The sequence below is a fragment of the Artemia sp. Qi Xiang Cuo genome, chromosome 20 (genome assembly GCF_049724085.1).
Source record: "Artemia sp. Qi Xiang Cuo chromosome 20, ASM4972408v1, whole genome shotgun sequence".
Classification (NCBI taxonomy): Eukaryota; Metazoa; Arthropoda; class Branchiopoda; order Anostraca; family Artemiidae; genus Artemia; species Artemia sp. Qi Xiang Cuo.
In genome coordinates this window covers 22,138,974-22,165,012 of record NC_142813.1, presented here as the reverse complement: position 1 = coordinate 22,165,012, position 26,039 = coordinate 22,138,974, and the positions used below count along the sequence as shown (strand labels likewise).

At 35.1% G+C, this 26,039-nt stretch overlaps 1 non-coding gene and 1 pseudogene across 1 annotated transcript; both read left to right on the top strand.

Moving 5' to 3' along the window:
* Positions 1-2,501: 2,501 nt before the first annotated feature.
* On the top strand, positions 2,502-2,618 carry LOC148940007 (U5 spliceosomal RNA; annotated as a pseudogene).
* Positions 2,619-7,263: 4,645 nt separating this feature from the next.
* LOC148940006 (U2 spliceosomal RNA) lies at positions 7,264-7,456 on the top strand. Its single transcript, XR_016143505.1, has one exon. It is a non-coding gene; the product is annotated as a U2 spliceosomal RNA (small nuclear RNA).
* The last annotated feature ends 18,583 nt before the right edge of the window (positions 7,457-26,039 follow it).

The window sequence follows — 26,039 nt, the reverse complement described above, 5'->3', positions numbered from 1 at the left end:
ATTTTATTATTTGATAGAAAATAGTATACTATACAATTTGATGTTGTTAAGAAAATAATGAGACATGTAAAATTGATCATTGGGTCCTTTTGAAAAAACTATTTTTTCTTGATAAACTTAGCCTACATGTTTCATATTTTACGGAAGAATTGTGCCTAAAATCCCAAGCATATGAGAGAGTTGAGCGTATACTGTCTAGATTCTTGATGCATTTTGTTTTTGAAGACACCGTTTAGTCATTAAATAAGTATTTTTAAATTGAACTTGAAATCGAATCACACATCAGAAATTTAGAATTAATCACAGAGGCTAGTCTTAAAAATGTAAATGCCCTTGGTCCACAAACATTTCATCAAGTCAATTGCGTTGGCGACATATAAAGCTGCAAATTCCTTCAGTACCGCGAAGCTTCTTGGACTATTCCTATAGAGGGACCTTTGGCTGCAGCAATTGATCGACCACTCAGTTATATTGCCATTATTTTCTAGCCTGAGTTCTGAATATTTATTTTATTTTATGCAGATGTACTTTTAGTACCATATCATTGAAGTAGCTTTTGAAATGCTGCTGATTGAATATATTATCTTATCATATGATTTTTTTGCTAGTATTTGCTTCTTTGAAAATTGAGTTCCTAGTTGATTTTGAACCTTGTTAGGAAACCAATGAGGATATACTAAGATATCTTTATATTTGCTCAAGTCAACTCTAGGAATTTTCACAGCTCTGGCCTCTCCTCATCAGGGTTGACACCGTTAGTAGGATTATACTACATCTAGCAAAAACAAAATAATCTAGTAAATTTAGAGGATCTAGTAAATTTCCCAAAATCAAGTAAAAAGTCATGATTTGTAGTAAACAAAACCTTTGTTATTTTCCATGAATCCAGAGAAAAATTAGGATTCATTCATTACAAAATCTGATTTCTATTACGTTAGATATTATGGCTACGTACTATTGCTCTTATTCTTGCGATTTCGCGTCAACCCTAGCGCTTAAAAATCTCTACTTTTCTCTCGACTTCTTCTTGATACTCGCTTTTAAAGGCAAACTATTTAAAATCAGGACTGTTATTCCGGCTTAATTTGTTTTCAGAAAATTTTCCCAGACTCTCATAGCAGCTGCTACGTTGGTTAGTTAGCCTTGTCCCTTTTTAAAGACGCTACTGGAAACGAACTTTGTCCATACTTGCCCAATTTCTTTCTGACTCTCTGCAGCTTGCCCCATTCAAGGGCTGGAGCAGAGAGACAGTTCTTGATTTTGTCGGTCATCAAAACTAAAAACCGGAATAGGCTAAATGTCTCAATTGTTTCGTCCCTGATGAAAACGAAGCAACTTGTTCTCAGGTCGTCAAGTGGAGTACATGACTGGGTGACCCCCAGCGATTTGACTCGGACTATCAAGAAATGAAAACCAGTAGATCCCTTCAGTCAGAATTCGACACTAGTGGATACTTTAAATTCCAATGAGGCCAAGGACGATTAAAGCCTTTTAAGTGCGACTTTTTTTTAATTGTGACTACATATTTTTTTTTCTTACTTTTCAATTTGTATGATTTGCCTGACCTGAAGAAAACTGACACAATGTTATTTTTTAAATTAATTATTGTATGTTATATAAGTTTTCTTTTTCTTGGCAGCCCTAGTCCAGTTCGAGGTGTACTTTTTAATTTACACATTTTTACAACTAAACCGGTAGCCGATTACGTCATTTTCGTTTTGAAGTGACATAGATTGTATTGGTTTTTGATTCTCTTGAATAAGAATGAGAGAGAATCTAAAAAAAATCAGTTCAAAAAAATCCTAAATTAATTGCTTTAAAATTTGCTGGAAATTTTTGTAAGCAGCTTATCCCTTATTTAAAGACCAGCCCAATTAGTGTTTTAAAAGTGGCAAATTTTTTCTTAAAAATGCAAAATGGAAGGGTTTAGATTTCAAACCTAAAAACGGAAACTGGGGGACAAATTTCAAAAGTCGTTACTTTCAAACACACCTCAGATTCTAAGCACCCCATCGCCTGAAATACTTCGTGAATATGAGTTGTAGCTGTTTTTCTTCGTTGATTGTTTTTTAATTTTTAATATATCTGAATTTAAACACATGAAGACCATTGATAAATTTAAAGCCGGACTTCACCAGCAGGATTTCCAGAATCTAAGATTCCAAACTATTGAATAACGTCTTGGTTATACCACATCTGGAATATGAAGCCTATCCAGTAAATCCAAATAATAAAAAAAAGGATTTTTGCACTTATAGGTTTCCGGAATTTTCAATCATACTATGAAAACGAAAAGAAAGAGGAAAGAGAAAAAAACGAAGAAAAAAGGAAAAAAGAATATGGAAATGATATTGATTATCCTCCTATAGTAAAAATCGATAATTGATGGTGTGCGTGCGACAGTAGCCGCACGCGCAAAAATTTCGCCTGAGTATTTAAAAAAAACAGATGCAATCTAGTAAATTTCTCCTCTCAGATTTAGTAAATTCTTCCAAGCCAGGGTGGCAACCCTTCTCTTCATATCGAGTTAATCTTTCGCCTTTTACTAAAGATTACCGTGGGGAGGGGCACTTGATGAGTTTTAACAAATTTTTGAATTGCGAAAGGCAGACTAGTCTACTCTTGTAGTATGTTCTAATATTCCAAGATTACTTATCTGACAAGCCCGACTACTTAGTCTTAGCATTTGACAAGACGTAAATGACATGAAAGGTCAGCAGGACTACTACTTGAGGAAACGGTCTTGAGTAGTGGTCAGACAAGTAAACCTGGAAAATACAGGATAATTGAAGTCATATATGAACAAAAATTCAATCTTTTCAAAAATGAAAAACAAATTGTGAAATTATGGGCAGATAGCAAAAAGGGACAGTAATTGTGAAATGTTGCACACTTTCCAAGGGTTTCTAAATAAGCTATGTTTATAGTGAAGAAGACATGATTAGTGTTGTTATTCGCCTAGTTGCATACAGCTTTTCAGTTGACAAGTTACCGGCAAAGTATCTGTTGTCATCTTTTGCAGATTGCATCCGAGAAAGCTAATTTTAAGCGGGTAAGGGATGCTCAAAGGCACTCTTGGCTCAGTGCAATAATGAGCCAATTCCTAGGTGCCCTTGACTCCCAATTCTCTTGGGAAACTCATTCCTCCTTTGTCTAGGAACAGTGTTTCCATTCCAGTTAAGGAGGTTTCTCTAAAATGAGGAGTCTTGAGATCATATAGGGGCAAATCCTTCATTTGGGGATTCCATGAGTTTCTAGCCTAATACTATCAAAGATTTTAGTCTCTTTGGTTTCTTATCTTGCTTCTAGACGCAATACTCTGTCTGCCGGGAGGCAGAACGCAATTCAAGAGGTAATGCTCATTGTGAAGGGAAATGAGATCCAAGAGGCAATTCTCCATGTGAAGGGAGAACGAGAATCAAGTGAAAACGGTCTGTGAGGAAGGACGTCCCTGGATTCTAACTGCAAGTAACACAAAAACCCTGTGATTTACCATCTCAAAGTTTTTTCTTGGTTGATACATTCGGGGAGTCTGAAGTATGGCATTCTGACAGCTTACCTATTAATTCCTTGGTCCATATTAATTCAATTAAGAATTAATTTATTTAGAGGATGATAACAGTGCATTCTGTAAGATATTTTGGAACAAGGCCTTGATATGGTCAGGGCTGGCCCTGGTTTGTATAGCAGGACTTGCTGCAGAACTGTCCAAAATTTTACAAAAGTTTATTTTTCTCCAGAGGAAGAAGACTTTGTGTGGGGCCTATGGGCCTTTACGAGTTGGTATTTATTTCTTAAGCCCTTAGATGGCGTAAAAGCGAGCCAAGTTCAAGCTACATTTAGTTCTCTCTTGTTTCGTCTTAGAAAGTAACTATGGCTCGATTTGTTATCCTTACAGCATAGCCGCGTAATTTATATTACTCCATAGGACATTGATCTTACGCACTTGAAAAATCAAAAGATACTACCATCTTGGAATGCAACAGACATTGTGCTACTTTTTTTCTAGTAAGTCTTTTTAGCTCAAGTCTATCTTAAAGGATGTTTGTTTTATTTTCAATTTAGTTTCTATATATCAAACATTAGGGTTCTTTAATAAGTTTATACTCAAATTCTACTATAACTCTGGATTTATACTTTGAGGCCATCTATTTTTCAATACAGTGTTCTGGCTACATTGTTAGTAACAAGATGGGATTATAGAATTAATCAAGTGAATGACAAATAAAAAGGATAAATAAAAATAAAGCAAATAATCATTTACCTGATGAAGTCTCACTGTATTGTTTATGTGTATTTTGCTTGGGTGATTAAAAATTCAGCTTTTGTGTCCATACTTGGAGCAAATTTTATAACGTCACAATACAAGTTGTATTATTATCAAGTACCATGGGTGAAGAATACCAGTAGCTTCAATTGGGAGGGGGGTATTTTCCTGCAAGATTTTATTCTGCATTCCCCCTTCCAGATTCAAGAAAGTCTTTTTGTGGCATTATGATTGAAAAATTGGTTTTTTTCGTATTTTTGTTAAAGAAATTAAAAAAAAACAATGAACTTTCCCTCCTTGGATTATGAAGAATACTCCTCCTCTCCCGAGGGCCACTTCCAGAATTCCTTTTTGGAGGGGGGGAGGGTATAAAATCGTTAAAACACTCATCGAAAATTTGTTTAAATGCATTGTGATACGTTTTAACGTTTCAGACGAAAATATCGGGAAGGGGGGGGGGGCACTGGATGTTGCCTAGCCTCTTTAATTTTAGTTAATTAACGCCAATGATCGTCACGAGTGGTGTCGATGGGGACGAGGGGACACTCTTCTTGTAATATTTGCTCGGCTTATTTTGAATCCAGTTTTTGTGCTCATATTTAGAGCAAATTCAATTAAACCACAACATAGCTTGCATTATTGTCAAGTAGATTATATCAACGTAATGGGCATTTACGTTGGAAATTAAACTAAATCAAAATACACTATTTGTATCTAATTACCTTGTAATGCAAAACAAAATTCAACGCCTCCTAGCGCAGATGGTTATGCGTGTGGTGAAATCAATGCCGGAGAAATCGTATGGAGGCTTGAATTTTTTTTTTTTTTTTTTTTTTTTTTTTTTTTTACAACACAGATAAAATCCTTGAAAAGAAAATTTACTGCTGATGTCACGAGTCAATGCAATTGTTCTTTGAAAATGTTTTTCTATGTTAAGATGTTCGAGGCTTTGCCAACATGTAACGTTAAATAAGAGTTAATATAAAAATTTAAAATTAAATTAGAATTTAATATAGAACTTCAGGCTATATTTGGGGGGATTCTAAACCAAACGAAAGAAACTTCATGCTTTCAGTTTTATCCAAAGGGCGACACCTCAGGAACGGCTAAGGTTACTGCGTTGAAATTGTCAGGACATGTTCAATGGGAAATTGAACTAAAACATTTCAAATTATTTAATTTTCTTTAGGGGGGTTCCCTAAAATGTCTACACTTTTACCCTGATAGATAAAATATCTTTTCGTTGTATTTTATTGAAAAAGGGCCTGTTTTTCGTATTTTAGAGTTCTCTGCTAATTATAAAATTCTTATATAATGAGAGTCATTAAAACAAAGAAAATGTTTTGTTTTTTTCTTTTGTTTAATAAATTGCATATAATTTTTTTGAATCGTTTCTGTTTATTAGTCTTTTTGTTTCTCTTTTTGTTCGCCATATACAACCATGCAATTTAAATTTTGATTAATGCAATTTTAACTAGAAGTTAATCATTGGCGCCTCTCCTGGGCCATTTTTTTAGTTCTGTTTTTTCAAGAAATTTCACGTTTTTCGAAAATTTTCCAAAATTCCTGCTAATTAGTCATTGTATTCCTGGTTAGTTTTAAATCCTGTTAAAAAAAAAAAAAAAAAAAAAAAAAAAAAAAAAAAAAAAAGATATTAATTTACGGTACTGTTTTACTTAATATTACATACCGCTATAGACTCTATCAAGAAAACAAGTCAAACGGGAGAGACATATACCCGTTTATAATTGTTTATTAAACATTTTTTGGCTATATATTTGCACATTAGGGGGGGGGGGGTAAAGCATAGCACATATTAAATGCGTAACCTAACCTAGGTAACTTCCCCCCACCCTAAACCCCAAAAAAACAGTTTAAATATAGTAAATTCAATAAGAAACAACGCTTTGCAATCAATGTAGATAGTAATTAACCGCTTTACGGGTCTGGATGCTCATTGGCTATATAGTCTATAGCGATGTGTACCATTAAGTAAAACAGTACCGAATTTACTATGATTTATTTTCGAAAAGCTAAATGTGCTCTCAAGCGATTAGGACGTTTTTATCAGAAAGAAAGCATGACTTTAATAACTAAATGAATAATCTAGAAGCTTGATATGTTAATATGAAAATGTTTCACAGCATTTGTATTTAAAAAATCATATGGTACAAGTGCATTATATCTTACACACCGCTGTATACTGTATCGGTAAATAGTTAAGGAAACCAGTCAAACGGGTATTTGCAATAGAGAAATGGATCGCAAGGCGTGGTTTTCCAATGCGTTTACAATATTTAAACTAATGTTTTTTGGGGTTTAGGGGGGGAAGGTACCTAGGGCATGTTAAGTTACGTATTTAATTTATGCTGTGCTTTACCCCCCCCCCCCCTCATGAGGAAATATATAGCCCAAGTTAGATTCTAAACTATTATATTTGCTTCCTATTTTACTTTATTTCATTAGCATTAACCAAAAATGACTTGTTTCGTGTGTAAGATATAATGCACAAGTACCAATCATATTTATTTAGCTTTTGAACTGCGTTGGTCATGAAGGAGTCGTTCGTGGGGTACAGTTTGTTCTGACGCAGGAGAGCTGCCCCCTCCAGACCTAAGCTTGACTCCTTTTCAAACCTCACTTTGTCCCCCAAGCTGAAATTTAGTTTCTACAAAATATCTTGTCAAAACTTAGAAAAGTCTTCATAACTCAAGGATCCAGATAAACAGGTGAGTTTTTTTAGTATATCTTTGTCTGATTTTGGTATTTTGAATGATAATTTTGTCCAAGTCTTGATTGGAAATTTTTCCGTTTACCATTAAAATTTTGAGATGAACTTTGATATTACGGGAAATTTTTCTTGTTGCTTAAGAATCTAAAAACAAAGTGATGTGGTAAGCTAATTTAATACTATTGAGTATTACAACCGAAATTAAATCTGCGATAAACTCTGTTACTCGTCTTGTCATAAATCCTTTGACAATCCAAGCGTAATTATCGCTTCTCGGTGTTTTGGCTAAAATTTAAGTGTAGTATCTGTTTTTAACAGCTTAATATTTGATACGGTCCCTACATGGGCCAGAATATTAAACTGATTTTTGGAAACCGGGGGGATGTTGGGGCTTGCTACGCTCCACTCACGCGCTGGCCTGGTATTGCAGCAGTGATTCCAAACGTGGTAAAATTGTACTGTTTCGGTACATTTCATCTCTACTGGTACAATTTTGTACAATCCCGCAAAATATGGTACATTTTACAAAATTATGGTACAATGTGGTACAATTCAGTATTTTTGAACCTATGTTTGTATTCTTTCATCTACAAATATTTTATTTCACCCTGATCTGTTCGGCATAGTCAAGATAATTTACAAAAAAAAAGTTTTTCCGAGGGAAGCGAAGTTGAAACTTAAAATGGACAAAAATTATTACTTCACAGCCTATTTAATATATATTAATATAACTAGTACAAATAAACCAACTAATTATGTTTCCCTATGCTTTTATGATCATACAAAACTAGCGCTTTCTAAAAGGGATTGATAATATTTTGATTCTATAAAAGGTGGCCTTGATTGGTTTGCTTTTACTGTACCAAAACTTCTACATTATTTTGTGCTTTCAGCAAAGCGCTAGTTTTGTATAATCATAAAAGCATAGGGAAACTTAATTAGTTGGTTTATTTGTACTAGTTATGTTAATATATATTAAATAGGCTATGAAGTAATAATTTTAGTCCGTTTTAAGCTTCAACTTCACTCTTTGCTTCCCTAAGAAAAACTTAGTTTTTTTAAAACTAATCTTTGTTCGTTTTTGATTAAAATTTAATGCAGAAACAAGTTTTCTTTCGATTTAAATTAATTATAAAAAAAAATTATCCCCACAATTGGAATTGATAAGCTTTAGTACCCTTTTTAAGTGACCAAAAAGATTGAAAATTGAAAGGTAACTAGTCCCCCTCACAGAACCCTCTTTTCCTGGAAGTTGTCCAGTCAAAATGTTGAGATAACTTTTTGAGTCAATATAGTTGAAAGGTCCTTTAACTTTCCCTTTGGAGATGGTATTGACCCCAATAGTCCCTGAGGCAAGGGCTGTAAGTTATGTAATTTGCCCATAGTTCATATAGGCTATAGTATTTGTTATTGGGAAATATACGTGTTTTTGGGTAGGGGGGGGGGGGGTATTCTTCGTGGAAAAAAGTTCCCAGGGGAATGAAAAGGGATTTCTTGGCATGATTTGACTGATGGTCAGAAATATAAAAAAAATTTGAATTAAGGATAAGAAGTAATACTAAAAATTAAAACGAACAGAAATTATTCTGCATATGAGGGTGTCTGCTCCCTTAATCAATCCCCATTTTTAAGTTTTACTTTGTGTAACCATTCTTTAAGAGAGATTGATCCAAGAAAAGGACCGTTGAATTTTAATGGATGTATTTTTAGAGAACAATTTAGATTTTAGCATGAAGACCGATGGTTGTGGAAGGGGCAAGCGCCTTCATATTTTCGTAGTTTCAGCTAGCTCCCATGTCCCCCTCACTTACTTTGAAGTGAGTATTATCTGATCAGCTAAAAGGAATTTCACGAAGAAGATTATTTTTGCCTATGTTGCCTGGTTTTGCTATCGTTTAATATCCAAATTTAATGCAAAAAGATCATCTTCAAGAAAAACAAGCATAATATAAAAACTAACTTACAAAAAATTTAAAACTAGCTTGAAGAATAACTAATTTTGATATTCAGAACAAGAAAATTTTCCAAAGTGCAATCCTGTAAATTTCGTTGAAGTTGAAAAGAAAATTGTTTTTTATAAGCATGTCAGCATCGAAAGGAGAAAATTCTTAAAAAAGATCTATGAGCTTCTCTAGAATGATTTTGGAGCCTTGTATTTCCTAGCTCTCTCATAGCTATCTTCTCTCCTATTACTTGAGGACTGTGAGCTGTCCCTGTAGTTAGGCAGCTCAGGGCTATTGCCGATTTTGAAATACTTTTACTAAATTTATTGGTCTTGTCTGTTTTCGCATACATGCGTTGCATAATTCGCTGTCTTTGATCCTAGCTATTTTCGGTCTGAAAAATTCTGGTAGCTTCTTAGCTACGATACTTGGTCCCGTACACACTGAGATTGGCTTTGGGGCTTGTCTCATAGAATCTGTCTGTTTTTCCAACTGGTGTTCTTCTATCAACTGGCCTGGCTCCCACTTCAGTTTTTCAAGTTCAAGCTCAATTAATAAAGGCCTTTTATTTTCCCTAAAAAACTGCTCCAACTCTTTAGTTACCACTGGCTGGACCTCCGTCATAGTGTATACACTTTCCCTTCTCTTTCTTGCTGCCATTTCATGCAATTTAGCTCTCTCGAAAGTAACCCCATCACTTCCACTTTGTGCAAATTTTCGATTCCATGTTAATAGTATTTTAATCTCTTAGTTAAGTTTTTCACAACTGAAATATATTATCATGTTGCTTGATGTAAGTTAAGTTTTACAACTAAATTTTTGACGAATTCATTTCGTTACATGCATGAACATGCATGTAACGCATGTTCGTGCGTTACATGCATGAACAACTTAGCTCTTTAGATAAATGCACCAATCAATGCAAAGAGAATTCAGGACATATGATCTTGGGCTATTTCAATCACGAATATTCCGTTGTTGGTTGTAATTAATTAAATTAACTTTTTTCCACAAAATAAGTAAAGAACTCCATTAAACGAAAAATGAGCAAAAATAAAATTAAATAATCTACCAAGCCTGAAACTACCACAAATCAGCATCGATAAATAAATGAAACCCAAAACGAACAGAAATTACAATAAATAAGCGAGTCAAACTCAAAGCGAGCAGAAATTAACATGAGTAGGGCTCAAAACCCCTATGCCTTCCCAAGGCCAGAACATAATTTACCCTTCACTGAAAAAAAATACAAATGAATGTGCATTGTCAGTTTAATGTACATGTACTGATATTTAGTAATCAAAATGTTAATAACATTTGATTTATTAAAGTTATTAAAGTAAAAATAGCTATATTTTTTCAGTAAAGTTCACGTTATGTTCTGGCTTTGGGAAGGCACAAGGGTTTTGAGCTCTACTCATGTTAATTTCTGCTCGTTTTGAGTTTGAAAAAAATTGCCAAGTTTATAAATGGTCGTAAATGGCCACGACTGTAGTAAAATGTTTCTGCTGCAATATTTGTTACTCCAAACAATTCCTTCAAGTACTGTCAGGAATAATGTACTGCATGAGAAGAGAAAGAAAAACAAAGGAATGGACAAAAGGAACAAAGACAAAAGGAAAAACAAAGGAAGGAAACAATTCGCGTGTTACGCGAAGCGTAAGGTGCGGAAAAAAACTTAAGATATGGTACATTTTTTTTGTCTTTGGTACAGTTTTCATGCAATTTGTGGTACATTTTGTTTTGAAGTGTTGGTAACACTGGTCCTCGTCGCATGTACATTTACTGTATTATATGTATAAATAAACATTTTATATTCTACACATAAACTTTATGAAAGTTAGAGACACTAGACATCCTACACCGGTTGAACCCCATATTGTAGGCCAACGCTACCATAAGACTACAAAGAAGAGAGCAAAGAGAAGAAGTCACACTTTACAAAGTAGTACACAACTTTACAGAGAAGTAGACAATTAACAGAGAGGTGAGTCCAAAAACTTTACAAAGTGGTGGCAGCAGTTTTTGCCGGAGAGGATTACAGTTCTTACCATTTCAATCTGCGGTTGTTACATATCAAGATAACATTTTCGTTTGAGGCCCATTACCTACATTGTCGTCATAAGTTTTGTAACCTTCAAATTTGGGTAAAATTCATCTTTGTCAACTGTAATTGTGGCGTAGAGACTATCCACTGAAAACCGTTTTGGCTTGTTCATAATTGTGTTACCTATCCGTGGTAAAAAACTTTTCATCGTTTGACGTCGGAAGTTGAAAATTGTTACCGTTTGCATCATCAAAGATTCCAGATTCCAGCTTCCAGCTTCAGTTCCAGGTTCCCGCTTCAATTTCAGGTTCCCGCTTCAGATTCCAGTTTTTGAGAAAAAGTGAAGAACGCCGAAGGACAATTTACGAAAGTAAGTCATGCATTTAAGTTCGCACGCGGGTAGGAAATCTGTTAGGAGTGTTGAATAACGATTTTGCCTTGTTTTTACAGCTTTTACCTAATTAATTTGTTTTACTCATTTTTTTTTCTCGTTTAAAATGAGCGCAATTCTAATTTTATATCCTTCAGAGTAAAAGCAGAAGCTATGTGTAACTTTCTTTGCGAGTCAGTGATAGCATACTTTGGTCTTTTTGAAGTTTTGATCACTGATTCCCACCAGTCTTTCCGTTCAAATCTCATTTTACATATGTGTGAAAATTAAAAATTAAACATCATTTTTCGTCAACTTATAATCCTCAATCGAATGGGTTATGCGAGAATCGAGTGAAGGTAACAAAATCCGTATTAAAAGCTTATTGTCAGGATCATCCCAATTCTTGGGATACTTATTTGCCTTTCGTTCAGAATGTATTAAATTCTACTATTTCTTCCACAACTAAATATTCACCACATCAAATAATTTCTTGTAGGCAGCCTCTTTCATTTTGGATATTCAACTTTTATTGCCTTCAATTGACTATTTTGATAATTATGAGGATTGTATGGTTAATTTAGTTAGAAATTTATTCACGATTTACAGGATGTGTGATGAACAAATAGGAAAACAGAGAAGTACAATATAATAAAAATGCTGTATTTTGCGAGAAGAGGACTTAGTTCATGTCCAAGACAAAGCTCAGATTCCAAGGGAAATTAAGGGTTTAAAGCTTAAATTTCGTGGACCATATATAATTTTAACAGTTTTAAAAGATTCCCTATTCTTGGTACAAGAACTTTCAGGGACGCCTAAAGGATTCAGAAACTTTCTTACGTTTGAATCCTATTTTTCAGGAGAAAATTGATATGATCAAAAAACCTAATATTGTCACTAGTAAGTTTAAAATTTAATGATATATTTAATAGAATTTAATGATATATATAATAGAATTTATGATATATAGAATTAATTAATAGAATTATTAATGGAATAGAATTAATGATATATTTAATAAAATTTAATGATATAATAATCATTAAATAGAATTTAATGATATATGGTTTTTACATGATTTTAGCGTCATCGTTGCCACAAGCAGCAAAATTTGACTGCTTAACTTGGAAAGATATAATTCCTTGTTTTCTTAAGATTATCCCAAGGCCGTATCCAGAGGGGGGAGTACCCGGTTTGAACCCCCCCCCCCCCGAAATGTTTGCTTGACTCGTAAAAATGTAACAAAAATGGACATAAACAAATTTTGTATGCGTTTTTTGAGGTTTTTTTATATACCCCTACCCCTAAAAAATGTCAAAATGTCAAAATGTCATTTTTTGTAAATATTATAATTTCCCTCTTTTTTTCAATTTTTGTCATGTGACGCTTTGACCTAATTTATTCAAAGAATGATTCGTTTGGTGTTGGTTCGATTCGATTCGGAGAAAAGCAGATTCGGGTAGAATTCTGCTTTAGCTACTTTTGGCTATCTTGGAAAGGGGTTAGGTTAGGAAAATTAAACTTTCAGGGAAGGGAATACAGGCTAAAGTTTGTCCTGGGAAGGTACTTTGAAGTACCTACCTCCACTCCTTCTCCCTCTAGAGCGTCCTGAAATTTGCCTACATGACAGGTCCTATTGAAATTTTGACAAAACAATATCTTACCTTAATTTTCAGTTATCAGTTTCTTTTTCTCTAGGTTTAGTTCTGAAAATGCAATTTCTGTTATTTGAGTAGAATTTTAAGCCATATGGGTGCTTTTATCAAAATTTAGGAAATGTATTTGCATGTCTTTAAAACCTTATAAATTGGGATTGAGCAAAGTTGTGAAGATTATTAAAGGTCATCAAAGGTCAGGGCCCTCTAGAGGGAGAAGGAGTGGAGGTGGGTACTTCAAAATACCTTCCCGGGACATACTTTAGCCTGTAGACCCATCCCCGAAAGTTTCACTTTCCTAACCTAACCCCTTTCCAAGATAGTCAAAAGTAGCTAAAGTAGAATTTTACCCTTTTCTCAACCAATGTATTTACTTCCTTTCGATATCTTATAAATAGCAAAAGAACCGAATAATTTGTCGAAAAAAAAAGAATTAAAGCTTTGGTAAAAGGAAAGTAAAGGAAAATCTCATTGTGTTTCTGTTGAAGATTATCATTTTTGTTTAAGTGTTCTGTTCAAACTTAAGTTTTTTTTTAAAGATGTGCAAATTTTTCTATTAGGTGTAGCTATGCCGATTTTATGCGAGCTTAGCATGACAATATAAAGTGAAATGAAAGTGCCAATTGGAAAAATATTTTCTTGTGTCTTGTTGATTCAGTTTTAGTGTCAGTATTTTATTTTATGTTCTTGTTAAGTTTACCTTTGTTTGAGGATAGAAAATCATTTTTTTGTGAAAAAAAAAGATTTTGAAAACCAAGGGGACAATCTGTAAGCTTTGGAAGTAGGTTTTTTCGGGTTAGAACCTATAATTAAATTCTAAGTATCTGTCAAAAAACCATTTCCTAGATAAAGTTCATTTCCTTGATAACTTTATTAATTCTGAATATTGGTTATATTTCTAGAAGTTGACAGGCTAAAAGGAAAGTAATGTCAAACGTCCTGATGTGTATCTGCAGGTTGTGCTAAATATAGGTTACCAATTTAGATTACTTGAGCCAGTTCTAATTATGCTCCTGTCCTCGTTGTATGTACATTTACTGTATTATATGTATAAATAAACATTTTATGCTCTACGCATAAACTTTATGAAAGTTAGAGACGCTAGACATCCTACACCGGTCGAATCCCATACTGTAGGCCAACGCTACCATAAGACTACAAAGAAGAGAGCAAAGAGAAGAAGTCACTTTACAAAGTAGTACACAACTTTACAGAGAAGTAGACAATTCACAGAGAGGTGAATCCAAAAACTTCACACCGTCGTCGAATCTTCAAAAGGAGCTCATTCAATTGGAAATTGAAAGAGCTAGTGTCCTTTTTAAAAGTTGAAAGTGATTGGAGGGCAATTAACCCCCTCTCACGCACACAATTTCCCCAAATTCAAGCAATCAAAATTTTGAGATCCATTTTGTTTAACATGGTTGAAAGTTCTGGAAATTAGGTCTTTCAGGATGACAACCCCCCCCCCCAAAAGCCCTCAGGGTATGTGTTGTAAGTTGTGCCCTGGGGGCATATAAGGTTTTAATAAAAAGGGTTGTCGTAGAAACTTAAAAAAGGGATCATTCTATTGGAAATTGAAAGGGCTATTGCCCTTTTTAATAGTCGAAAGTGATCGGAGGGCAACAAACCCCCTCTCAGACCCACCATTTCCCCAACCACATCCAATCAAATATTGAGATAGCCATTTTGTTCAACGTAGTTGAAAGTTCTGGAAATTAGGTCTTTGAGGATGACCTCCCCCCAGAGCCCTCAGGATAAGGGTTGTAAGTAATACCCTGGGGGCATATATGGTTTTTATAGAAAGGGCTGTCGTAGAAAGTTCAAAAAGGGCTCATTCGATTCGAAATTGAAATGGCTAGTGCCCTTTTCAATAGTTGAAAGTAATTGGAGAGCAACTAACCCCCCTCTCAGGCCCACCATGTCCCCAAGTTCATCCAATCAAATATTGACATAGTCATTGTTTTCAACTTAGTTGAAAGTTCTAGAAATTATCTCTTTGAGGATGAACCCCCCTCAACCCCCCCCCCCCCCCACAGTATTCAGGGCAAGAGTTATACGTTATGCCCTGGGGGTACATACGGTTTTATAGAAAGCTTTGTTATAGAAACTTCAAAAAGGGCTCATTCGATTGTAAATTGAAAGGGCTAGTGCCCTTTTTAATAGTCGAAAGTGATTGGAGGGCAACTAACCGTCCTCCCACACCCACCATTTCCCCAAACACGTCCAATCAAATTTCTAAGAAAACCATTATGTTCAACGTAGTTTAAAGTTCTGGAAATTATGTCTTTGAGGATGACAACCCTCCCACATCCCTCATGGCAAGGGTTGTAAGTTTTGCCCTTGCGGCATATAAGGTTTTTACAGAAAGTATTTTCGCAGAAACTCGAAACAGGGCTCATTCGATTGGAAATTGAAAGGGCTAGTGTCCTTTTTAACAGTCGAAAGTGATGGGTGGGCAACTAACCCCCCTCTCACGCCCATCATTTCCCCAAACACATCCAATCAAATATTTGAGATTCTCATTTTGATCAACGTAGTTGAAAGTTCCAGAAATTATGTGCGTACTTATGTACTACTAGTGCCTTTTTTATTAGTCGAAAGTGATCAGAGGGCAAATCCCCCCCCCCACGCCCATCATTTCCCCAAACACTTCCAATCAAAATTTTGAGATAGCCATTTTGTTCAACATATTTGAAAGGTCTGGAAATTATGTCTTTGACGATAAAGAATCCCCCCCAACCTTCAAGGCAAGGGCTGCAAGTTGTGCCCTGGGGGCATATAGGGTTTTTAAAGAAAACATGGTCATATAAACCTCGGAGGGGGCTCATTGGATCGGTAATTATGCACTCTAGTGCTCTTTTTAAGAGTCAAAGTAATCGGACGGCAGCTAACCACCCCCCCCCCGTCACACACATACACACGTCGTATTGTCCCGAAATCCATCTAATAGAAATTTCGAGATAGCCATTCTATTCAAAATAGTCTAAATATCATATAACAAGGCTTTTGGGGTTTAAACAAACTCCAAAGATTAGGGACAAGGGCTGTAAGTTATGCCCAGGGGGTATTTAAAGGTCTTATGGAAGGAATGGTTTGTTTAACTTTAGAAGGGGCTCAATCTTTTTCCCTGAAAAGGACTATGTCAAGATAAAACGAACATAAATTAATTAAAAAAAATTTCAACAAAATAAGTTTTTAAAAAAAATGTAAAGAGTTCCATTAAACCAAAAATAAACAAAATAGAATCAAATAATCCACTGATCATACAACTACCACAAATCAGTATCAATAAGTAAATGAAACAAAAAAAAAACAGAAACTAAAATAAATAAGAGAGTCAAACTCAAAACGAGCAGAAAATAATATGAGTAAGGTTCTAAACCCTTATGCTTTCTAAAAGCCAGAATATAATTTGTAATTTCTAAAAAAAATTCTTTTAAATGTTTTCATTTTTACAACTTTAAGAATTCAAAATTAATTAAGATTTTAAGGTATCAGCATATGTTTAGTAACCTGACAATGCACATTTTTTTTCATTAAATTCATTTGATTTTTTTTCAGTAAAGTACAAATTATATTCTGGCTTTTAGAAAGCACAGGGTTTTAGAACCCTACTCAGATATTGAGGTTGACTCTGTTGTTTATTTTAATTTCTGTTTGTTTTGGGTTTCATTTATTTATTGATACTGATTTGTGGTAGTAGTATGCTTGGTAAAGTATTTGATTCTGTTTTTGTTCATTTTCTGTTTAATGGAGTTCTTTACTTAATTTTGAAAAACTTGTTTTATGGGAAAAGTTTTTTTTATTAATTGGGTATCAAGAGCAGCCTTATTTCTCGTTAGAAGTTGTAAAAATCGTTAATTTGTTCTTCAGTTCCTTTAAAGGCACTGCCCTATCCCCCTCGGGCCCTTTCAACATCCAAAACATTTTCACAATTTTTCGGTTTGTTTCTTCAACTTTTGCTTACTGCAAAACTTCGGGTTTTTTCATCAAGTAGGAAATCCGCATGACCGCTTTTATTCACGAAGTGACAAAACTCAGACAAACCTGTTGTGAGAAAGCCTTATTTTGTGTGATTTTTGTAAATGGAACGAATCCCTAAAATGTGTAAACTCAGAAAATAAAGGTCAAATTATTCTATAGCATTGCGTTGCCTCTGAGAAGTGGTCGTATAAACTTTGGAGAACTCAAATGATTAGAAATTGAAAGTTCTAATTCACCTTTTAAGAGTCAAAAGTGATCCGATGACGACTAATTGTAACCTTCTTTTCCCTTCCCAACCTTCTTTTCCCCAAATTCGTCAAATCGAATTTTTTGTATAGCCATTTTGTTCAATTTAGACCAAATATAATATAACAAAAACTCCAGGGATAAAACAGCCCCCCAGAACCCGGTGGCAAGTGTTGTAAAATGTGCCCTGGGGGTATATAAGGCTTTTATAGAAGGAAAGGCCGTATAAACTTCGGAGGGGGCTCGTTCGATTTTAAATCAGAATTTCTAGTGTCCTTTTCAAGAGTCAAAATTGATCGGAGGGCAACTAGCCCCCCCCCCGAAGGCCCTTTTCTCCAAATGTATCCAATCAAAGTTTTGTGACAGCTGTATTGTTCAAAATAGTTTAAAGATCAAATAATAAAAACTCTGGGGTTGACACACGCCCCAAGAGCCCGGAAATACCTGTTGAAAGCTTTGTCCCGGGGTCATACAAGGTTTTATGTAAGGGGTGGTCACATAAACTTCATAGATGGCTCATTTGATTGGAAACTGAAAGTTTCAGTTAATATTTTATTAGTCCAAAGTTAAGGAAAAGCATCTATCCCCCCCCCCCTTCCTGGCACAAACACCCTCTTTTTTTCCCCCAAATGCATCCAATGAAAATTTGAGGTAGTCTGTTTGTTTGAAATAGTCCAATGATCAGATAACAAAAACTTCTTTGTCAGCATACCCCCCCCAGAGCCCAGGGAAGGGTTGAGACTTATGCCCCGTAACATATAAGCTTTGTATGGAAGGGGCGGTCGTATAAACTTTGGAGGGACTCAAATGATTAGAAATTGAAATTAACCATTTCCTAGATAAAGCTCATTTCCTTGATAACTTTATTAATTCTGAATACTGGTTATATTTCTAGAAGTTGACAGGCTAAAAGGAAAGTAATGTCAAATGTCATGATGTGTATCTGCAGGTTGTGCTAAATATAAGTTACCAATTTTAGATTACTTGAGCATGTTCTAATTATGCTCCTGTCCTCGTTGTATGTACATTTACTGTATTATTTGTATAAATAAACATTTTATGCTCTACGCATAAACTTTATGAAAGTTAGAGACGCTAGACATCCTACACCGGTCGAATCCCATATTGTAGGCCAACGCTACCATAAGACTACAAAGAAGAGAGCAAAGAGAAGAAGTCACTTCACAAAGTAGTACACAACTTTACAGAGAAGTAGACAATTCACAGAGAGGTGAATCCAAAAACTTCACACCGTCGTCGAATCTTCAAAAGGAGCTCAGTCAATTGGAAATTGAAAGAGCTAGTGTCCTTTTTAAAAGTTGAATGTGATTGGAGGGCAATTAACCCCCTCTCACGCAAACAATTTCCCCAAATTCAATCACTCCAAATTTTGAGATCCATTTTGTTTAACATGGTTGAAATTTCTGGAAATTAGGTCTTTCAGGATGACAACCCCCCCCCAAAGCCCTCTGGGTATATGTTGTAAGTTGTGCCCTGAGGGCATATAAAGTTTTTATAAAAAGGGCTGTCATAGAAACTTAAAAAAGTGCTCATTCGATTGGAATACGGAACGGCTAGTTGGTATTTTAATAGTAGAAAGTGATTTGAGAGCAACTAACACCCCTCTCACGCCCACCATTTCCCCAACCACATCCGATCAAAATTTTGAGATAGCCATTTTGTTCAATATAGTTGAAAATTCTGGAAATTAGGTCTTTGAGGATGACTTCCCTCCCAGAGCCCTCAGGGTAAGGTTTGTAAATTATGCCCTGGGGACTTATAAGGTTTTTATGGAAAGGGCTGTCGTAGAAACTTCAAAAAGTGCTCATTCGATTTAAAATCGAAACGGCTAGTGACCTTTTTAATAGTAGAAAGTGATTGGAGGGCAACTAACCCCCCTCTCAGGCCCACCATTTCCCCAAATACATCCAATCAAAATTTTGAGATAGCCATTTTTTTCAACTTTGTTGAAATTTCTCGAAATTATCTCTTTGAGGATGAACCCCCCCCCTCCCCACAGTATTCAGGGCAAGAGTTATACGTTATACCCTGGGGGCACATACGGTTTTATAGAAAGCTTTGTTATAGAAACTTCAAAAAGGGCTCATTCGATTGTAAATTGAAAGGGCTAGTGCCCTTTTAACAGTCGAAAGTGATTGGAGGGCAACTAACCGCGCTCTCACACCCACCATTTCCCCAAACACGTCCAATCAAATTTCTAAGAAAACATTATGTTCAACGTAGTTTAAAGTTCTGGAATTTATGTCTTTGAGAATGACAACCCTCCCACATCCCTCATGGCAAGGGTTGTAAGTTTTGCCCTTCAAATATTTGAGATTGTCATTTTGTTCAACGTAGTTGAAAGTTCCAGAAATTATGTGCCTACTTATGTACTACTAGTGCATTTTTTATTAGTCGAAAGTGATCAGAGGGCCTATCCCCCCCCTCCACGCCCATCATTTCCCCAAACACTTTCAATTAAAATTTGGAGATAGCCATTTTATTAAACGTATTTCAAAGATATTGAGATTATGTTTTTGAGTATAAAGAATCCCCCCCAACCTTCAGGGCAAGGGCTGCAAGTTGTGCCCTGGGGGCATATAGGGTTTTTATAGAAAGCATGGTCATATAAACCTCGGAGGGGGCTCATTGGATCGGTAATCATGCACTCTAGTGCTCTTTTTAAGAGTCAAAGTAATCGGACGGCAGCTAACCCCCCCACCCCCGTCACACACATACACACGTCGTATTGTCCCGAAATGCATCTAATAGAAATTTCGAGATAGCCATTCTATTCAAAATAATCTAAATATAATATAACAAGGCTTTTGGGGTTTGTTCAATTTAGACCAAAGATAATATAACAAAAACTCCAGGGATAAAACAGCCCCCCAGAACCCGGTGGCAAGTGTTGTAAAATATGCCCTGGGGGCATATAAGGCTTTTATGGAAGGAATGGTCGTATAAACTTCGGAGGGGGCTCGTTCGATTTTAAATCAGAATTTCTAGTGTCCTTTTCAAGAGTCAAAATTGATCGGAGGGCAACTAGCCCCCCCCCCCGAAGGCCCTTTTCTCCAAATGTGTCCAATCAAAGTTTTGTGATAGCTGTTTTGTTCAAAATAGTTTAAAGATCAAATAATAAAAACTCTTGGGTTGACACACGCCCCAAGAGCCCGGAGATACCTGTTGAAAGCTTTGTCCCAGGGTCATACAAGGTTTTGTGTAAGGGGTGGTCGCATAAACTTCATAGATGGCTCATTTGATTGGAAACTGAAAGTTTTAGTTACTATTTTATGAGTCCAAAGTTAAGGAAAAGCATCTATCCCCCCCCCCCTTCCTGGCACAAACACCCTCTTTTTTTCCCCCAAATGCATCCAATGAAAATTTGAGATAGTCTGTTTGTTTGAAATAGTCCAATGATCAGATAACAAAAACTTCTTTGTCAGCATACCCCCCCCCCCCCAGAGCCCAGGGAAGGGTTGAGACTTATGCCCCGTGACATATAAGGTTTGTATGGAAGGGGCGGTCGTATAAACTTTGGAGGGACTCAAATCATTAGAAATTGAAAGTTCCAATTCACCTTTTAAGTATCAAAAGTGATCCGATGGCGACGAGCCCCTCCCCCTACCAACCTTTTTTTCACCAAATATGTCAAATTGATTTTTTTATAGCCATTTTGTTCAAAATTGACCAAAGATACTACGGAGGGGCTTATTAGATTGTAAATCAGAATTTCTAGTGCCCTTTTCAATATTCAGAAGTGATCGGAGGGAAACTATTCCCCCTCCCCTCCCTGAAGACCTTTTTTCCCCAAATGCATCCAATCAAAATTTTGAAACAGCTATTTTGTCCAGAATAGTTTAAAGATCAAATAATAAAAAAATTGGGACTGACACAACCCCCCGCCGACACATAAGACGGGGCTGACACATAATATTTTATGTAAGGGTGGTCGTATAAACTTCAGATATGGCTCATTTGATTGGAAAGTTAAAAATCTAATTACCTTTTTAAAAGACATCGAAAGTGATCGAAGGGTATCTACCCCCCCCCCTACGCTTTTTTCCTCAAATGCATCCAATAAAAATTTTGAGACGGCCATTTTGTTCAAAATAGTCCAAAATTCAAATTACTATTACTTAAGGGTTGAAAAATCCTCCATTGCACCCGGGACAAGAATTGTAACTTATTTAAGTTGTAAGTTTTTAAGAATCGAAAGTGATCAAAAGTACCAGGCCCCCCTCCCCTGTGCCTTTTTTCCCCAAATGCATCTTATCAAAACTTCGAAATAGCTATTTTGTTCAAAATAGTCTAAAGTTCAAATTACTATAACTTAGGGGTTTGAAAGATTCTGCCTAGCCCCCAGGGCAAGGATTGTAACTTATGTATGTTGCCCATTATTAAGAATATACGGTTGTTTTAAGGAGTTTCTTAGAGTATTTTTTAAGAATTGAAAGTGATCAATGGGAAACTAGCCTACGCCCCACTTTACCTAAGGGCATCCGGTCAAAATTTTGAGATGGCCAAACAACTATGCTTCCGGGGTTGAACCCAACCCCGGGGAAATGGCTCTGAGTTACGGAACTTAATTATTGCTACTTTCAAACTTTGTTTACTTTGATACTTGGATTTAGTGATTTACGGAGTAACTTCGATTTACGGTGCAAGGGCTATAAGCTATGCAAGTTGCTTATTGTTACTTTGATTCTTTGTTTTCTTGTTTACTTTGATGCTTTCTTTACTTTGATACTTTGATATTATTACTTTGATACTAGTTTTGATACTTTGAGGGGAAAAAAATATTTGGAAATAAGGAGTTTTTTTAAAACTTGAACTTTTTGCAATAGAAAAACAAACAAAAATTAATTAAAAATAGCTTTATGAAAGTTTTTTTCCCAATTCTTTCCGAAAGAATTGGGGTCATGTACTTCTAATGAATGGTGTCTTCATTACAAACAAGAGTATAGCTACTGCCCGTTTCCCGAACGGTAAAAGTATCATTCACTTACTTAGAATTATCATTCTCTTACTTAAGCGGCTACAAAATTCTGCAAAATTAGTTTACTTTTTTTATTGTAATAATTGGGAGAGCAGAACTCAAAGACAAGTGAGAATTGGATTAAGAATTGGTCGTTAGACAACGGTCGTTTTCAGGGAGTAGGGTTTATGTACTTCAACTGAATGATGTCTTCACTATAAACAATAGTATGGTTACTGCCCATTTCTCTAACGGTAAAAGTACAAAACCCGCTGCGTGTTTGGCGCTCTACTAAAAAGAATTATATTACAAACATTTTCTTTTGTACTTATTGTACCACAATGAAAATAAAATGAAAATTGCCGGAAACCAGACCAGGATTTACCAATAGACCCACTAGGCCTTGCGGCTTTCACTATTCCCGAAGTTTCGGCGATTTCCCCGAAAATCTTGCGAAAACAGAGTGGCAAAAATGCTTGGGCCAAGAAGCGTCAAAGCTTTAAATCCAGCCCTGGGTGAAACAAAATCTTGAGCTGGTGAGCTTTCAGTAATTAATATCATTATATATCAAGTATTTGGTTTTATTTATTAGTTATTACCAAAACTGTTAATTTATTTTGGAATTAAAAAACTATTTTTAAAAAGGGAGTTTTGAAAAACTTGAAACTTTGGCATTCAAAAACGAATAGATATTAATTCGAAAAAAAAACTATCCTAAAAATAAGTTTCTAAAAGAAAAATAAATGTAATATTAGGCTGGAGATAAAAAAACAGAGAAACTTATAACTTCTCAGACTCAAAATGATCAGAAATTACTATTAAAGAATAAATGAATACCCAAAACAAACAGAAATTAAGTAAACAATCATGTTAAACAAACATACAGTAGGTTGTTGTTGTTTGTTGTTTGTTTGTAGCACTCCTGGGCAAGCTGCCCATTGTGCACGTCTCCATGATTTCATCAGAGCCTTTAGGGATGAAAGGTATTCCACGTCAAAATTTCGGCTGTCCAGCGGTTGTTCTGTCATGACCGAGGGTCAAATAATTTAAAAAAGCCATCTGGCCTTTGTCACTGTGGTTAGGGAGGGGTTTTGAAGAATCTCAAGGCAATAATAAGCCAATATCAGGCTGTATTCAACTCTGTCCAATGGTGTCACAAATGAGCCTCCATATTTACAATTCAAACACAACTGGCTGATATGGCAATTTAAACTGATGAGCTTGGCTTGCAATAGATACACATACTCATATATATAGCTTACACTTCACTAATTTACATGTACAATATTAAAATAATGTGCAATAATATTTATATATACAATTATTAATACAGATTACAGCTCTAAGTGTAGCTTAGTATCTACAATAAAACGGCCGAGTACTTCCACAGATTTTTTCCTAGCCCATGGTGGTGCCTGTGCATGGCCCAGGATACTTCTGAGCGTGAATGCACCAAAATACTTTTGTCATGCTTTTTTTAGTGGCACTCTTTGTCTCTCATACTTTATACAATACATTAAAATATGTCTAACATCCTCTTCTACATTGCAGACCTCACACAAACTGACTTCCAGTAGGTACTAATATAAATGTGTAAATAAATCTTAAAACGAGTGAAACTTAAATTGATTGTGTAAATCAAGTTTGAAACGAATAAAGATCACTACAAAGAAGAGTTTGGGTTTTACCTCCTTTTCTCACTGTAAAAGTCTAAAACCCACTGCGCCATTGGCCCTTTACAGAATACGATTTATATTACAACTATCTTCATTTATACTTATTATAACACTTAAAATAAACATAAAAATTACAGTAAAATTAAATTTTGAACTGATGAGCTTTCACCAACTAATATGATTAAATTTAAAATATTCAATTTAATTTTGTTGGTTTCCAAGACTGTTCAAGAGAGATATAGCTTCATTATAAACAAGAGTTTGGATACTGCCCCCTTCCCTAACTGTAAAAGTCAAAGGCCTACTACGTCATTGGTGATTCACTGAAAACAAATCATATTACAAATATTTTTTTTTCCAGTTATTGGAGCATTGAAAATGAAAATAAAATTACAGTGAGATAAAATCTTGAACTGACGATCTTTCAACAATTAATAGCATTTTATATTAGACATTCAGTTTGATTTTATTTGTACTTTTCAAGATTGTTCAAGACACATATAGTTTTCAGTAAAGCTCCAATGACTAAGTAGCTATTTTCAATGTTGTAATAAGTACAAAAGAAAATATTTGTAATATAATTCGTTTTCAGTAAAGTGCCAATGACGCAATATGTTTTAAACTTTTACAGTGCGAGAAGGAGGCAAAACTCAAACTCTTCTTAATAGAGATTCTTGTTCGTTTCAAGCTTGATTTGCATATTCAATTTAAGTTTCACTCATTTTAAGATTTATTTTCATTTACTTGATTTATTTCCAAATCCAGTTCAATAATGCAAGCTGCTTTTTTTTTATTAAATTTTAGTTATGACATTAGAAAGTTGGTAGTTATAAAGCGCCCACGGCAACTCTAGTTCTTGTCTCTGTCCTCATTTCATTCTGTCTTTCCAAAAAAATTAAACGACCCTCACCTTTCTAATTTGTGCAATAAAAAAAACATTTAGACAACCAATAGACTCATTTCATAAAATTACAATGTTAATCAAAACTATCGGTGAAAGAAGCTACTCTACCGGGTAGTGTATCTTTTCTAATAGTTAGGGACTTATGGCGGAATTTGAAATCATTTAAGGTATTAGAGCAAGTCATTGTATCAGTAAGGTTGGAATTCACAAGTAAACTATTCAATTAGGAATTGAAATGAAATAAGGAATTCAAACCACTGTTGAAAACTAGTCTAGACAAATAGCGTCAATGCAATGCTGATATCGGGCTAATACGTTTCCTGCTAAGTGTTGAAACTTTCTCGAAGATTCAAGACGTGAAATAATGAAACCAGTGTTTAAAGCTGCAATAAAAAAGGCAATTCATTAGTAATCCCTTTGAGTGGAATGGCTATGCAAGGAATGAGATTATACGAGTACCTTCAACCTCTGCTTCAACAACTGAAACAATAGAAGTCAAAGAACCCTTTTCATCAACTGTACGTATTTTGTTATTAGAGCAAGTCATTGTATCAGTAAGGTTGGAATTCACAAGTAAACTATTCAATTAGGAATTGAAATGAAATAAGGAATTCAAACCACTGTCGAAAACTAGTCTAGACAAATAGCGTCAATGCAATGCTGATATCGGGCTAATACGTTTCCTGCTAAGTGTTGAAACTTTCTCGAAGATTCAAGACGTGAAATAATGAAACCAGTATTTAAAGCTGCAATAAAAAAGGCAATTCATTAGTAATCCCTTTGAGTAGAATGGCTATGCAAGGAATGAGATTATACGAGTACCTTCAACCTCTGCTTCAACAACTGAAACAATAGAAGTCAAAGAACCCTTTTCATCAACTGTACGTATTTTGTTATTAGAGCAAGTCATTGTATCAGTAAGGTTGGAATTCACAAGTAAACTATTCAATTAGGAATTGAAATGAAATAAGGAATTCAAACCACTGTCGAAAACTAGTCTAGACAAATAGCGTCAATGCAATGCTGATATCGGGCTAATATGTTTCCTGCTTAGTGTTGAAACTTTCTCGAAGATTCAAGACGTGAAATAATGAAACCAGTATTTAAAGCTGCAATAAAAAAGGCAATTCATTAGTAATCCCTTTGAGTAGAATGGCTATGCAAGGAATGAGATTATACGAGTACCTTCAACCTCTGCTTCAACAACTGAAACAATAGAAGTCAAAGAACCCTTTTCA